Source organism: Meleagris gallopavo, chromosome 5, assembly GCF_905368555.1.
Source record: "Meleagris gallopavo chromosome 5, MGAL_WU_HG_1.1, whole genome shotgun sequence".
Taxonomy (NCBI): Eukaryota; Metazoa; Chordata; class Aves; order Galliformes; family Phasianidae; genus Meleagris; species Meleagris gallopavo.
Genome location: NC_139408.1, coordinates 31,222,331 through 31,237,680, shown reverse-complemented (window position 1 = coordinate 31,237,680; position 15,350 = coordinate 31,222,331). Strand labels below are relative to the sequence as shown.

Here is a 15,350-nt window from a genome sequence, read left to right as displayed (position 1 = left end):
TAAGTGCTCATGCATCATCATAAACATTACAAACGTTCATGTCAGTAACAATACCAATGAATGTATCTGCATACAATCACAGAATCAAAGGGTTGGAAGGGACCTCAAGGATCATGAATCTCCAACCCCCCCTGCCACATACAGGGCCCCCAACCTCCCCATTTAATACTAGACCAGGCTGCCCAGGGTGAATAGAAAAAATGGACAAAGGGAACTGGTTTTCAGAAACATGATCACAGTTATATTTTATTTCAGTACCAAATATTCACACAATCATTCATTTGAAAATGCTTGATATGTGGCTGAACAAATGTTTATGCACAACAATTTGCTGAGGAAAAAATAAAAAGGCTTTGCTACAAGGCAGGTATGTCACCTCAGGAATATGATTCTCTTCTGACAAGCTGTTGAGATTACTCTCAATTTTTCCCTGACATTTTTTTTTCCAGCAGAAGCAAATTTAAACAGAAAATGAAAAGATGGCAGAGAATATTTATACGGTGAATGCTGAAAATGTACCTTTATTGGTTGTTTTTCCAAAAAGCTGTGTTGCCAGTGGTCTCTTAACAGAACATATTGTCAGGGAAAGGTATTTTCTGTTTTATTGAAGCAGAAATCACCATGGCAAATATTTTCTTCATTATATACAGTAATCTTCTTAGCAGAAGCAATATTATTTTGCATGAACAAGAGGAAATGTCTTTATCTAGTTTCACTGCCACTCAGCTTCCAGCATGGATGATAGAAAGAACTCACATTTGAAATTTGGATAATAGTTTCATTTGGCTGATTACTTGATATTGATGAACTTCCAGTGCCTGTTTGCCTCCTATAAATTGGCAGTGTAGCAGATGAATGGACAAGAAAAAGCAAAATTTTAACAAAAAGTCAGCTTACAGTAGCAACTCAATTGCTGATAGATTCAATCTTTTATACGCTATTGCAAACTACAGTGTTACTTTCACTGCTCATCCACTGCATAAGCACTCAAGGGAAGGTAAAAGAACTAATATGGAACAGAGTAATAGATTTGGTATTCAAGTCTTTGGACAAAATATTCCTGTTTGGCAGTCAGCAAGAAGAGAGATAATGGAAAAATGAGAGGGAGGCTTCTGTTTTGAGGAAGAATGTTAAGCATTTTCACTGACATTGATCCAAGTAATGCATGTGGTTTCAAATGTGTAAATGTACTTAGTGATTCTGAGACTATCTCAGTAAGCCCTTCAAAATTAAAGAACGTAGAAAGTTTTCAGGACCAAACACTAAGACAGAGCCTTTTGACATAAGAATGAGAAACAAAGACATAATAGACATAATACCCAAAGCACTAATTACAGTATTTCCCTAGAATATGTAATTATAAGCGTATGTGGAAACTCATTTTACCTAAAGCCCTAGTTATTCACTAAATCCTGTAACAATTACACCCAAAACAAAAACTAAAAAAAAATAAAATAAAAAAGAGAGAGGAACTTGAGGAGCTCACAAAGGCAGGAACTGACTTGTATGGAACAGATCCATTAAGAGAGATTATGGGCATAGGAGGTGTAACTATGACCAGCATGGCATGGAGAATGTTTTTGTAGGGCTGTGTTTTGCCCTGTTCAGGTGGGTAGCCTAGGAGTAATTTGGTCCCTTGCTTTCTCTCCTCCATTGTGATGGAGCTGGTCAGCAAGGAAAGCAATGTGTGTCAGTACAGCCTGGCTCCAATTTCCTCTGTAGCAAGGACCGTCCAAGGACAGATCATGAGTCTCACTGTGCACCATCTTCCACCAGGCTTCTAGCAAAGCCACAATCCATTACATTAATTTTACATCGTTTACAATTTCAATTTTGATTCTTCAGCTATCTTTGTGGAATTTTTTATTTTTTATTTTCATATAAGGTGGCACAGAATCAAGTGTTCGAATTAATTGATTTGATTTTTTTTTCCAATAATCACAGATTTACTGATGAACTCTGCATGTCAAATATCTAGAGCAGAAGAAGAAGAATACTTTGTAAACAAAGAATATTATTCAGATTTTAAAATGAGTTTGTATGGATCTCCTATTTCTGGAATTTTTATAGGATCCTAATTTTGGCTAAGTTTCAGAAATCTATCAGTTGCAATCTCGACCTTGCAAACCAGAGTTAATTAAAGTCAATCAGTGATTGTTTAAATTGCTTGCTACTGCCTGAAGCAGAATTACAAAAGTTAAACGTGTGTTCAAAACTCCACAAGAAGTCTCTGTCTTCTAAGAACTCTGAGTGTATGACCTCATGGAAATTCTAAGAAATAAATATCCTATAACAGCTTGAAGAAACTTGCAGTTGCTATGCTCTCATGTCAACAAAATAAGTAATCATGCATGAAGAACAGCAGTGTTCTACTTTCTGCGCCTAGAATATTTCACTTAGAAATGTGAACTAATTGGTCAAAAGATCATGAATATTAAGCAGTTGACAAGAAGTTAACAAATGGAATTAATTACAAAAGTATAGGTTGATTGCCAAGTAAGAAGATTTATTAGCAATGTAGCTAAATGTGCATTGATCAGGTTTATTGTAGTGACAATCAGCTGTTCAGTATTAAGCTTCCTTGGCTGATTTGCAATGAATTTGCAATGCTCTCACATGCATAGTTCCTACCACAAACTTTCATGAGTGCTCATTCTCCTACATTCTCAGATATGGAACGTTTTGTTTCATGAAGAACACTTTCAAATACACTAGAATAACCTATTAATCTAAATTGGTTTTCTTTCATGAAATCACATCCAAGTTTTGTAGAGAATGGAGAGACAATTTAAAAATCTTAAATCCAAGGAGAAACTCTGTAAGTAGTTGCTGTGGATACCATCTGCAATTTTCATTATTTATTAAGTGAATTTGTAGTGCCATTCTTAAACTACAAGGGTTGCTCTGAAAGTAACGTCTCCTATTTTATTACACTGGCCCACGACAGCAGAGGCAGATGTTGGTGGGATGGCAGTAGAGACTGAACCTTTCCATCAATATTTTATTACATTTTGTTGCTGCGTGACAGATGGCAGCAAAGGGGCAGTCTGACAAAATGGTGTCTGACATGGAAGCACATATGAAACAAAAATGTGGAATTGAATTCCTCCATGCAGAAAAAATTGCACCTACTGACATTCACTGACTCTTGCTGCATATTTATGGAGGCCAAACAGTGGATGTTAGCAGTTGGACTGTATAGGCAGTGTTTTCCTAGGAGTGACACCTTCATAACAGCTGTGAAATAGTAGGTTACCTCCACTGGTACAGACTTTTACGAGCACAGCATGCAGGCTCTTGTTCAATGTTGGCAAAAAAAAATGCATAGCTAATGGTGGTGATATGTTTTGTAGCTGAGAATTTGGTCTATCAAATGGTGTTATTGGGTTCTTTGTATCTGTTGGATGGAAATAAAAAGTAGGCATTACTTTTGGAGCAACCTGCATGACTAAGTAGTCTAGCGGTCCATCACTACAAACCAGATTTATGAACTAAGGATGAGAGAAAATGTTTTACTGATAGAAAAGGAAGATAAAAAAGGTGTTAATTTATTATTAGCTCAACTGGGAATTCTAGCTCAATTTCTATAGTAATAATATTTTAATATGCCTTTTCTTTCAAAAACACTAGCATTAGTACTCACTAATTCACGTTCTAGAACCTTAGAGACAAAAACTTGCAAGCTGAGTATCTTGGTTCCACAATTAGAACTATAATGCTTCATAAAGTTTATCTCAAAGTCTAACTGAAATAGTTACTTATCATTTACAGTAACCTTCTCAACACAGGCGCGTGTGACTAGGCAAGTATGCAGTATTGTCCCTAACTCGTTCACTTATTTATGTATATTTCAATTTCAGGATATATATAGTACAATGCAAAAGAAAACTGGAATAGGAACCAATACTAAATTATTTAGATTTATTTTGATCACAATATTTGGCTTGGTGTGAGAGTAGAATTTTTCTAGAAAATTCCTCAGAGTAAGCATCCAAAGTTTGTACATCTCATAAAAGCTACCAGTACATTTCCATATACTTAGATGAAAACATTTTCACTGGCTCTCGCACAAACCTTACTCATCTGAAAGCTTCAGAGTTAATTCTGCTAGCTTTTCTCTTTCCTCTCGTTAAATCTTCAGGAATTTTAAGAGAGGATCACCCAAATGGGTGCTGATGTTTCATTTTCCCCTGAAGCTTTCAAAGGAAATCGCTGAAAGGAAGAATGGAAAAAAAAAAAAAAAAAAAAAAAAAAATTCTCAGGTCACTTGCAGTCATCTTGTTTTACATACTTATTAGACTTCTATCATCAGAAATTGTGGCACATTTCTTTTAAGGCATCCTTTGCATGGCAGTTGTGTGAAACAATGATCTGTTGAATTTAATTCACAGATCAAAGAGGAAGGAAATTAACCAACACAGTAAATTGATTATTTCATGGGTGACATAACCAAGGCAATGATTTATCTTAATAAAGAGCAACATCCCTCTAGTCCTTAACTGAATTCCAGCCAGTGCAATAATACTCAGTTGTTAATGACTTTGATGTTGATGTGGAAAAGTGAATGACTGTGTAATCACTGAAATGGGACCTCATCACAGTTGGAAATGTTTAAGCCAAATCATTTTGGACTGTGAAAAGAGCCCTGAGTGGTATAGATTGGCTGGGTCCCAGATTTTCAGTCTTAACTAAACAGGGCCTAAAAACTTTATCATACTGCTATGCCTCAGGCTGTTCTGTAACTCTGACAGCCCCAGAGAATCGTAGTATAATGTATATGTTTGTGGACTCACTGTGGAAAAAATTTTAGGGGCTTACAGTACCAGTAATAAATACCTGTCTATCAACATCCTGCTAAAAGAGTAATTAGTTAAATCCATCGTTAAGAGAGCGAAAGAAGAAAGGAAACAGAAGTCAAATAGGAAACATTTTACTGAAAGCTTATTTTTGTATCCCACATTACTAAAAATGGCTTATGAGTGTGAAATACAGTATTAGTCATTCATAGCAACCTCTACCTCTCCCTTTACCATTCCCTACCAATGCTTACAATAACAAATCAGGCTAAAATTAGAGCTGCTTTATAGTATGTTAACTTAATTATCATTGTTTCAGCACTGATTGAAGAGCACACATCAAAAGGAAGGCTCCTTGTACATCAAGTTCAGCTTCCTTGACACTGATGTTCAGTTCACAGATTAGAGAAGGAAGCCAAGTCATTCTTTTCCTCTCAGGTTTCCTTCAAAACTGCTCAGTTGAAGGATTCCCAGCATTAATGTTGCTCCCTCCATCTCTTGTAACTTTATTTTTAAAAAGATAGAGGTGTATTTACCGCCCTCCCAACTGTACTTCTCATGTGTGCCCTTAGAAATCAAGAGGAGACAAGGTAGCTAGAAGTTAATAGCTCAAACATTGCAGCTTTAGGTTTCCAACCATTCCAGAGAGGCCGCTGCAGGTATGGTTGGAGGAATTCCAAGCACTCACCCTGCTTGAATACCACACAACCCCCAGGCTCCAGAAACATGATACTCCAATTCTGATCATTAAAAAAAAAAGCAAAAAACTGAAGGATTGTTAAACTGCTCATCCAGGCCTGCAGCTGGGGGTGACTCAGAGTGCAGAGCTGGAAAAATGCCCAGGTGGCAAGATTAGAAACTCATTTGTGTAGTTTATGTGGCCTTGCCAGGAGCCTCCGTTTTTTCCAAACCTCCTTCAATTTATTAACTTTAAAAGCACTCCTTTCCTGTTGGGGATCTGGCATGGCTGCAGTGAGGCAGCTCTTTCTCCTTTTGCGTTAACAACACTTAAAGGCTTTCTTTCCTGTGCTTTCCTTTCTACTCGTGTGAGATCATCTGTGGAATTTTCAAATGTACTCACCCTTTCTTTACCTTTTCATTTCATTCTTTGTCCAAGGGTTCAATTTAAATCCAAGTGCTTTTAAACTGTATTCAGCAAGCCAACACTATCAGGAATATATGTTATGAAAGCAGGAAAAGAAAAGGCCTTCTTGTCATCAAAACCATAATAATTATGTGTCAAATGTAATTACTGCTCTGTGGGTAATACATTTAATTCTAAGTGACAAAGTAAGCTGCTTGCAGAAGTAGAAAGTATCTGGTGGCAGGATCAAATTTGATATAAGACTAAATGTCCTGCTTAAATATTCTGCCTGCTGAATTTTTACCAGAAAAATGAAAAAAAAGGTTTTTTTTTCCTCCTTTAAAATAGCTAATGTGCTCAGACTTCTCAGTTCTCCCACCCTCCATACAGTGAATCACAGCTGTTTTAAAATAAGGAACACTGTGCTATAAATGTGCACATTCCTAGGATCAAACTCTGGTGAAGGAATTCATCAAACAGACAGCAATTGAGTGTGGGAGTTTTGTCCTGTTGACCCATTATGTTTCCTCATTAAGTTCATACGCACATTTGACTCACTCGATAAGAAACAAGCTTTCCATATTTCTCTGCCTTCTTTAAAATACATAAATTAATGAGCAGCTGGTAAAGCTGACATGTGCCTGTGAATTTGAGGACTACTGATATGTGAAGTCATATTCTGAAGGAGGAAAAAAGTGCTATGTCAAGAACCAATATTATAACATGACAGCACATTCAGAAATTTGTCCATTTTGAAAAATATCTTCTCTTCCCTAACACAGTTCCAAGTAGACTTCATAGAATCTAACATACTAAGAAGAAACCAACACTTAAAAAAACTTATTTTGATAACGTGCATTCCCAATTCTGAAAATAATCCACAATATCTGTGGTTTAGAGTTATACTGTGAGTAAAATCAATTCACCTAATTGCTACCTAAATGAATAAGCGTTTACAGAATGGACATCTTTTACTAGAGTTACAATTATATATATGGGTGCCTTTACTTGCAGCGTCTGATGCACAGACTCAGATGTGAATGATCCCAATCGTTTATTACAAGTTCTCACATCACTTATATACCTTCACAAGTTCTCTTTTTCTAGCTTTTCCATCTATCGTACAACTTTCCCATCCACCTTTACATGTCAACAGAGCATTCTACAAAACACTCTTCAACCGTTCATGCAGGTGCTTATCCAATCAGAGCTATGAGACGTTCTTTCTTCTTTTAGAGGAGTCCTTGGTTTTCATGTTGTTTATCTTGCTCCACAGCTGCTGCTCTGAACAGTTTTTCTTGTATTCCCACATTTACTGATTTGTGTTGGACTCCATAAATGTAAAATTAAGAATAATAATGAATAAAGGATTCAATGACTGTAGATTCTAGTCCTCAGTTTTTTATGGTTCTGTTGGATATGAGAACAGAAGCATTTCTATATATTTTCATGTTATTTTCTTAGCAAGCTTTGATTTGCTTTGTATTTAAGTTTCAGGAATGGTATATTTCAGGAAAATAAATATTTAATGAAATATGCATAAAATTTAGAGATATTTGAAGACAAAACAATTGGAAGATTTTCAAAATAATTTTTCATTGAAATTAATCTCTTCAGTCTAAAACTTCTTTGAAGTTTTAAAATTTCAAATACTCATTGAGCAAATCTAGCAGTTTTTAGCAAATATAAGTTGCACATATAACATTAGACTGGAAGTGTAATTTTAAATATTTCACTGATCTTGTTAAACAGTGTTCAGTCAGAAGATTAAAATTATATTTTTTATAATATATAAATGATTATATAAGTGATTATATAAATATAAGTGATTGTATAATAATCAGTGTTTGAAGGAGATACTTCCAAATAAGGTATTGCCCAGAAATAACTTGGAATAACTTGGGATGGGGAAAAAAAAACATAAACTGCTCACTTTTCACCAGCTTTTGAAGGTTTAGATTGAGTAATTTTTTCTTACCTCTTTTTACTTATTCTTTTTCCACACATCAAAAACAAAGTAACATTTCTTTTTCTATTTTTGTATGTTTTAAAATATTATGGTAAAATCTGTTTCTTAAGCTAAGCCCAAATTTCTACCTCAGTATCAAGTGGGACAAAAAGCAGGCAACTCATTAACTTGAGTTTGCATGGTGAATGCATCCGATGTTCATACACCATGTGCTTTCTGAAAAAGTTTTTGGCATACATTTCATTGAAAGCCAGATTTTATATATGTGCAGAAAAATATTTAACAGCATTTGCTATCAGTCCCACAGCACAAGTGTTTCTCTTTAATTGTTATGATTTAAAACAACCGGTATTAGGAAAGTATTTCCACTAATTAGGCTCTCTGTTCTCCTGTGTTCATTTCTAGAAGAGACAGAATCATAGAATAGCTCAGGTTGGAAAGGACCTGCAACCCAAACATACTACCCTAACAACCCACCACTAAATCATGTCCCTGAGCAAAGGACAAAAGATCTCACGTCTACCTCCTGTAAATAGCTAATTGGCACCAAATTTAATTTGTGAAAAGTAGACACTAGAAGAGTTCAATATACAAGTGATCATGTCATAATGAAAAAGCAGTGGCGATGAACAAGATATTTCCTCAATAACAAAATTCATGTTAATTAATCAAACCTTTTGGAAATACTTGTTACCCATATTTTGAGCCTATGCAAGGATGCTTCCTTTAAATCAAAACTGTTTGCCTAGTTCCACTGAGCATGTTACACAATACCCAGCAGTGCTGTCTATGTGTATAATTGTCAGTGGTAGAGGAATACAGGCCCAAAAGCATTGTCTGACTTTCTGCTGATAAATAAGGCTGATGAAACGAATGGCTCAGAACTGCCAGGTTTGGTTACAGTTTCTGAAAAATTAAGTCAACATGAAAGAAATCATGTTTTCAAATGGTACTGTTCTCTGTAGACTGATACCCCAATTTATTAAACTCTACTTCTTGGGTCCCAGGTTCAAGCGCTACTTCTGCTCATCAGTCACCACTTGTTTCTTGAACTAAACAACACATCTGTACTTCTCAACTTGACTAGAATTAGCTCCCCAAAGGAAAAAAGTATTTCAAATAGTTCTGACTGGTTTCTAAATTGGAACCACCTGTAAGAGTTATATTTTTTCCTGACATAAATTAGTGACAAGGAGTTCATATAAGAGGTGCAGACAGAAAATAAAATAGTGTAATAAGTATTTTCAGGTAAGAGAAAAGAATTGTCATGACTGGGTAGGTACGAGACAAGAATATGTGACCCCAGCTCATTGCTTTTCTATAACACTAGAATAGATGTTTGATACCCCTGTTGTGTTAACCAGAAAATGACTGCTGGAGCAAGATCAAATGTCTCATTAGCACTCATAATCGCTACCATAAGTTGAAAACAGATGAAAGAATAAAGGATAATATTCCAGCAGAAGAATGAAAAAAAATTGACTCCTTTTGTTCTATGGTGTGCTTTCTCCCTCAAATGGGGCCTCCCTCACAATTAAGTTCAACAGACAAAGTCATTATAAATAGAGTTCTAGACAGTTTCATCCCACTTTAAATACTGTTCGTAACTACAGTGGAAGATTCTTTTCTTAACTATCAGTAATTATGCTAAAGCATATGATTTCTTCTTGAAAAACATTTTAATAAATAATCTCTTCTCTACAAACTTGTGACAACAATTTAGCCAATCTGTCAGCCCCACAAAATCTGTATCTCCTGTTTTCAGTGAGAAAAATATCTGCCTCAGCCAAGAGAAAAATAATGTCTTGCTAGATTTCTATAAATCCACCTTGATTCTAGTTCATCAGGGAACTTATCCCTTTAATTTATCTGAAGCCGTGGTCTGTGCTAGCCTATGAGAGCTTTTTTTGATGATTCATGAAGAATAATATTGATTCATGGTTTAGTTGTATAAATTTGATATATGGTTAGTTCTACCCTTGCGCTCAGTACACAGAGTGAGAGATACCTACATGCAGTTGCTTGGCTACATGTAATGACTTCTCACGAGAAGCATTCAGCATCAAAATGCTAATAAGGATTTAAGAAGCGATGTAAAAGAGCTGGTATGTAGGCTAGTTTCCCTACATAGTACAACATAATACAGACTGACCGATTCCATTTTTCAGGAAGAGCAAAGTGATTATTTGGTAGAGACATGCAAAAACACACTGGCTAGTGATGCTAGGTGACGTTAACAGTTTTTTCATACCTGTATTTTTCTCAGCTATAAAAATCAGGAAGAAAATTTTGTTCAGTACAATGGGAGTACTTCCATAAAAGTATAATGCTCAGTACTGTGCACTGCTATAAAAGAAAGGGGTTGTATAAAATCAGTAATCTCTTTCCTCCTCATTTATTATGGTATACCAAATCACAGTATATTTTGATAAATACAGATAAACTATAGAAGTGCTTTGGTTGCTGATATTACTTTATATGCACAAATACAATCATTTTATTCTACTGACTCAAATATGTAGGTGTTATATGCATCTAACTGCAAGAAGAAATATCAGAAACTAATTTAATATTAGCATTTCTTCATGATTTCTCTGAATTCCACTTAAAAAAAAATAAACAGAAAGAAAAAAAAAAAGCAATACAGTCTTCAAATATCCACAATAAAGTGATATGTAAGTAAAATTAAAGAATCACAATGAAAAAGTTCTATGAAATTCCAAGTATATTTGTTTATTTAAGGATAATCTACCTATGTGCAAAAAGTAGACCATGTTCTTCACATACAATTTCCTTGGTGATGTGGTATTAATATCCACATTCTCTGCATTTGTTCTGAAGCCTATTTCTCCTCCATCAATGAATCAATCAATCAAACAAACAAATCCTTTTTTAGTTGCTACAGCAGGAGTCAAATGTCCAAACAAGGAGTGGAAACCTAGAATCAGATTCCTTGGCATTTACTCAAGTGATTAATGAGCATAATGAGCTTCCAGAGGAAAAGGATAGGATCTATTGAAAAGGTTTTTATGGTCTGCTGGATTGATAATCACTTCTTGCTTTCAAACTAAGAACTGAACAAAAGTGGATATCATCACTGGAAATTTTAGTTTTTGCAAATTTTTAAGAAGTGATAACAGAAGTATGATAGTGATCTTAACCAAAAAAAAAAAAAAAAAAGCCTTTGTGATATTTACTTTGATACATTTATTTTTGCTACAGCAGGAAGTGGTTTTTTTTTTTTTGAAGTGGACAAAATGAAATGTTAATAATACATGAGGTGACAGATAATACTATTGTGTGAAATTGATTGCATTTACTTCACTGAATATTCACAATTTAATTGCAAAAACTATGCGACATTTTAAGTGGCCAGTACCATTTAACAACAGCTGTGAAAAATCCCCCAAGCTGATGAATGTGCACAACAGGTTCTCTAGAAGGCTGATGTTTTGCTCATTTCCCACTTTAGATGTATTGGAACATCTAATTCCATCTTTAGATGGAATGGAACAAACTTAATGCATACTGTCAATAATGGGAAATTGTACTTTTGCTACGCTTTGTATGATGACTTACTCAAAGTTCAAGAAATGAGCATTTCTTCTGTTAACCTTTTGATAAAGCAAAACATGCTCGATGGAGCTGGAGCTCTTGGGACATGAAGTCCCAGGGTACAATTTTACAGATCCTGGGGAATGAACTCACTGTAGATAATAAATTAGAAAAAATATGTTTAAATCAAATTAGGTTAATATAGATACGAATACATGTATAAGTAAACAAATTTATTCATAAAATCTAAAGTAGATAATTTTTAACATGTTTTTAAAAAAGACTGAGATGAAGAAATAAAAGAAAAACTGCAGTTAGTTTACTTAAATGGAAGACATAGAATCTTAGAATCATGGAAAGTTTTTGGTGGGAAAGCATCCTAAAAAACGTCTAATTCTGATCCGCTGACATGAGCAGTGACACTTTTCACTAGATCAGGTTGACCAAAACCCCATGCTTACAGGGATAAGGCATCCACAGGTAGTGAGCTTGCTCTGGCTGCTGTATGGATCCCAACTCCCCCACTTCATGGTCTCTTCAGCCAAGGGTACCCTTGGACTTCAGATTTGCCACAAGCCCTTCAATGTTGGTGGGAGTTCCTCTCCTCACTGAATCCTCTGTCACCACAAGAAGGAAGTTATCATCAATTAAGTCCAGGAACCTCCTGGAGGTTCCCATATCAGACCCATATCAATAGGATTTATTTTTCCTTATTCACCTCCCTTTCCTGTTACATCCTGATAAAAGGATGGCTCCAAGTCTTATAATTACCATTGTCTTCCTCTTTTGTGCAGCTGGTTAACTCTTACCACACCTCTTACATCTCCATCTTAAGTTTAATTTCTCTGTTCCCCGTGTAATTAAGAGTAGCCTGCACACTTTCTTGGATGGAGTAAGGTTTATTCTCTTCCATATGGATCACAGAATCACAGAATCACAAATCATAGAGGTTGGAAGGTACTTCTGAAGATCATCTAGTCCAACTCTCCTATTACTGTAGGTTCCCTACAATAGATTACACAAGGAAGCGTGCAGGAAGGTTTTGACTATCTCCAGAGGAGACTCCACAACCTCTCTAGGCAGCCTATTCCAGTGCTCTGTTACTCTCAAAGTGAAGAAGTTTTTCCTCATGTTTTTATGGAGCTTCCTATGTTCTTGTTTGTGCCCATTACCCCCTTGTCCTGTCACTAGGCACCACCAAAAAGAGCTTGGCCCCATTTTCTTGAATTTTTAGAACATGGATAATATCCCCTCTTCTCTAGTAGTTTCCTGGCTTTTTTTTTAAACTGGGAAGTCCTGAACTGGACACATTACTCTAGATGTGGCCTCATGAGGGCAGAATAGATGTAAATGTCTTCTTGTTACTGTAGGAATATCCTAGGCTCAGATGAATAGTAAACAACTCTATGAAATATAAAACTCTTTTCTCTCTATTTGGTATATTAATGGCATTCTTCAGTAGGAAATGTATTTTCTTCTCTTAACAGATGCAAAATATATGTCTATAAATAAATTGTATAGGACATTTACAGCTAAGCATCCTAGCTGTATTCAGCTTATTAATACTTGCAACTGAGTACAGTTGCAGTAGCAATGGATGTCATTGTGTATTGTTGCTGTGCGGTGGCAGCAGGATTATACATGATTACTAGTGATTTTTAACATTTCATTTTTAACATATCATACAAACATAAATGGAAAGACTTTGTAAAAAGTGATTTGTATCCCAGACTGCCAACTAAACAGTAGTCTGAATTAGCACTTTTTTTCCCAACTGTCTAAAGCACTAGTTTTTCTAGTGCTTGCAACTGCAAGATCAAACTCTTAAGTACAGTGACTACTGCTAAGGTTTAGTGATAAAACTGTTGCTTCTCTTTTCCACAAAGTATATTCCATCTGGAAAAGGAAATGCTGATTTTACAAGACATCTTCTATTCTTCTCCAGCCCATTTAGAAGTGAAAAAATGATAGTGTAGATTACAGTTTCTACTCTCCTGTCACTACTTAAAATTTCTAAAAACCTTTTTTGTACAATTCTTCAGAATAGTTATTCTATCAGCTCCCCTTTCAGCTACAATAAATACAACTTTGATAGAGATACTTCTATATTCAATACAAGTGGAATTAGAATATACATGTTGATTAGTAACTGTATTACCTTTAAAAATTTTTGTAATAATTTTTCCTCCCTCCTCTTCATCTCTTTAAAATCTTTTCTATGACAGATGCATATAGAACAATCAAAACAAGACAGATGTCTATGAGGCTATGTATCTGCTTTGCCCCTTGCTGTGATATACAGTGTGTTTCCAAAAGAAAAAATAGCTACTGTTTTTAAATCATTATACAACTGGCAAAATTAGATAAGAAAATAATGATCTCCCACTGTTATGGCTTTTGCTATTAAAAGATGTACTAATAACTACTACTTAAATTCAACACATTATGAAGCAAATTGCACAATATATTACACAAAAATACACATGCTGATAGACAGTGAATTTGGTTTGATTAGTCACATGACTAATGAGAAATAACTTAGGCTGTAAAACTAGAACTTTCAGTTTCTTAGAAATCTTGAGCTCTGCTAGATTCCTTAGAAAAGTTTTGCATCTCTCTTCAACTGAAAAGTAATGAAAATTAATGTGATTTTTTCAAAGTAAACTGACTATAATTATGAAAATGTTTGACAGACATAAGTGATACACACCCATATCCTGCATTTGGATAAAACTTTTTTTTTTTTTTTCATAGAGAACCAATGGTCTTATCTTCATTCAGACACCATCTGAAAAAGAGAAGAACTACCTTAATGGATATTTAAAAAAAAATTAAATTAAAAAAAATCCTGACACTAATCAGTATGATAAAATAGTACTACCTTATTCTATTCTTAGTAGAACAGTAGTATATTACATACACACAAAATTAACTTAAACAGGAAAGCTTTTTTTTTTTTCCAGAAAATCAGGAAAACAAATTCAGTTTTATAAATAGCATGATCATGAAGTCGTTCAAAACAATGGAACTACCTTTCAACTAAAAAAAGTTTCTAAATGTCCCTTCTAGTGTACATTTGTAAGTCCAGATAAAGTCAACATTTTTCCTAAAAGAAAAAATGTCCTTTTTTTGCACTTATGTTATTCATGCTGTTTCTTTTACCTGTAAAAAATATACAATGTGCATATAAAGATAAATTATAGTAAATGAAGATACACAGTGCTCAACAACAAATTATTAACAGCAATTGTAAGTACTGGTAAATACTACTAAGACTGCTTTTTTACATGGTTATATGGGTTTTGTGCTCTGTGTGGAATTCATTCCCTATATTCTTTAAGAAACACTAAAGAACATGGGGATACCAATTATTAAGTTTAAATAACCTTGCCACACATAAAAACTGCAACTGGCCTCTCAAAAATAAAAGCAAAACAAGGAAAGAATAGACGGGTTCCCTTACCCCTTGGCCAAATGAATGTGTCTCTGTGTCCTGCTTGAGCTTAGAGTGCAGGAAGCTAGGTTCAGCTGTCCATGTGCCAATGTGAGACCCAGGAGAAAAGCTGCTGCTCTTGCATTGGCTTCCTGTGTGAACTCGGGCATCAGACCCCTCCCTGCCAAGGAAAAAAAAAAGAATAGCTCTGGTCAAAAGCCAGTTCTTGCGCTGACATTAATGTAATGATGCAGGATAGTCAGACTCTATGAGGAACAGAGGGACAGGCACAGAGATTCAATTGTTTCTGTTCCTCAGTTACCTCACACAGGTCTTAATTGCTGAGTATAGCTGAAATATTCAAACACATTTTCTTTTTTAAATTAGCCAACTTAATCAAAGCAACACTTTTCTACTTTTTCTACTCTCCTTATTGGTACCTCTCCAGAGTTTGAAGGCAAAGCGCAATTGAAAGTGGATTGGACACTCAGCCAGGATCATAGTTTGTTTACT

General features: G+C 35.1%; 1 long non-coding RNA gene across 4 annotated transcripts in view; it reads right to left on the bottom strand.

Moving 5' to 3' along the window:
* Positions 1–216: 216 nt before the first annotated feature.
* Positions 217–15,350, bottom strand: part of LOC116216674 (uncharacterized) — a 98,082-nt gene continuing 82,948 nt past the window's right edge. For 3 of the 4 annotated variants that reach the window (XR_014883599.1, XR_014883600.1, XR_014883601.1), the window contains 3 exons: positions 14,868–15,018; positions 14,115–14,192; positions 7,764–12,021 (listed from right to left, as the gene is read on the bottom strand). This is a non-coding gene — a long non-coding RNA (uncharacterized LOC116216674). Of the gene's footprint in view, positions 830–4,074; positions 4,213–7,763; positions 12,022–14,114; positions 14,193–14,867; positions 15,019–15,350 lie in introns of those variants that run through there. The other variant, XR_014883602.1, reaches the window with a different exon arrangement.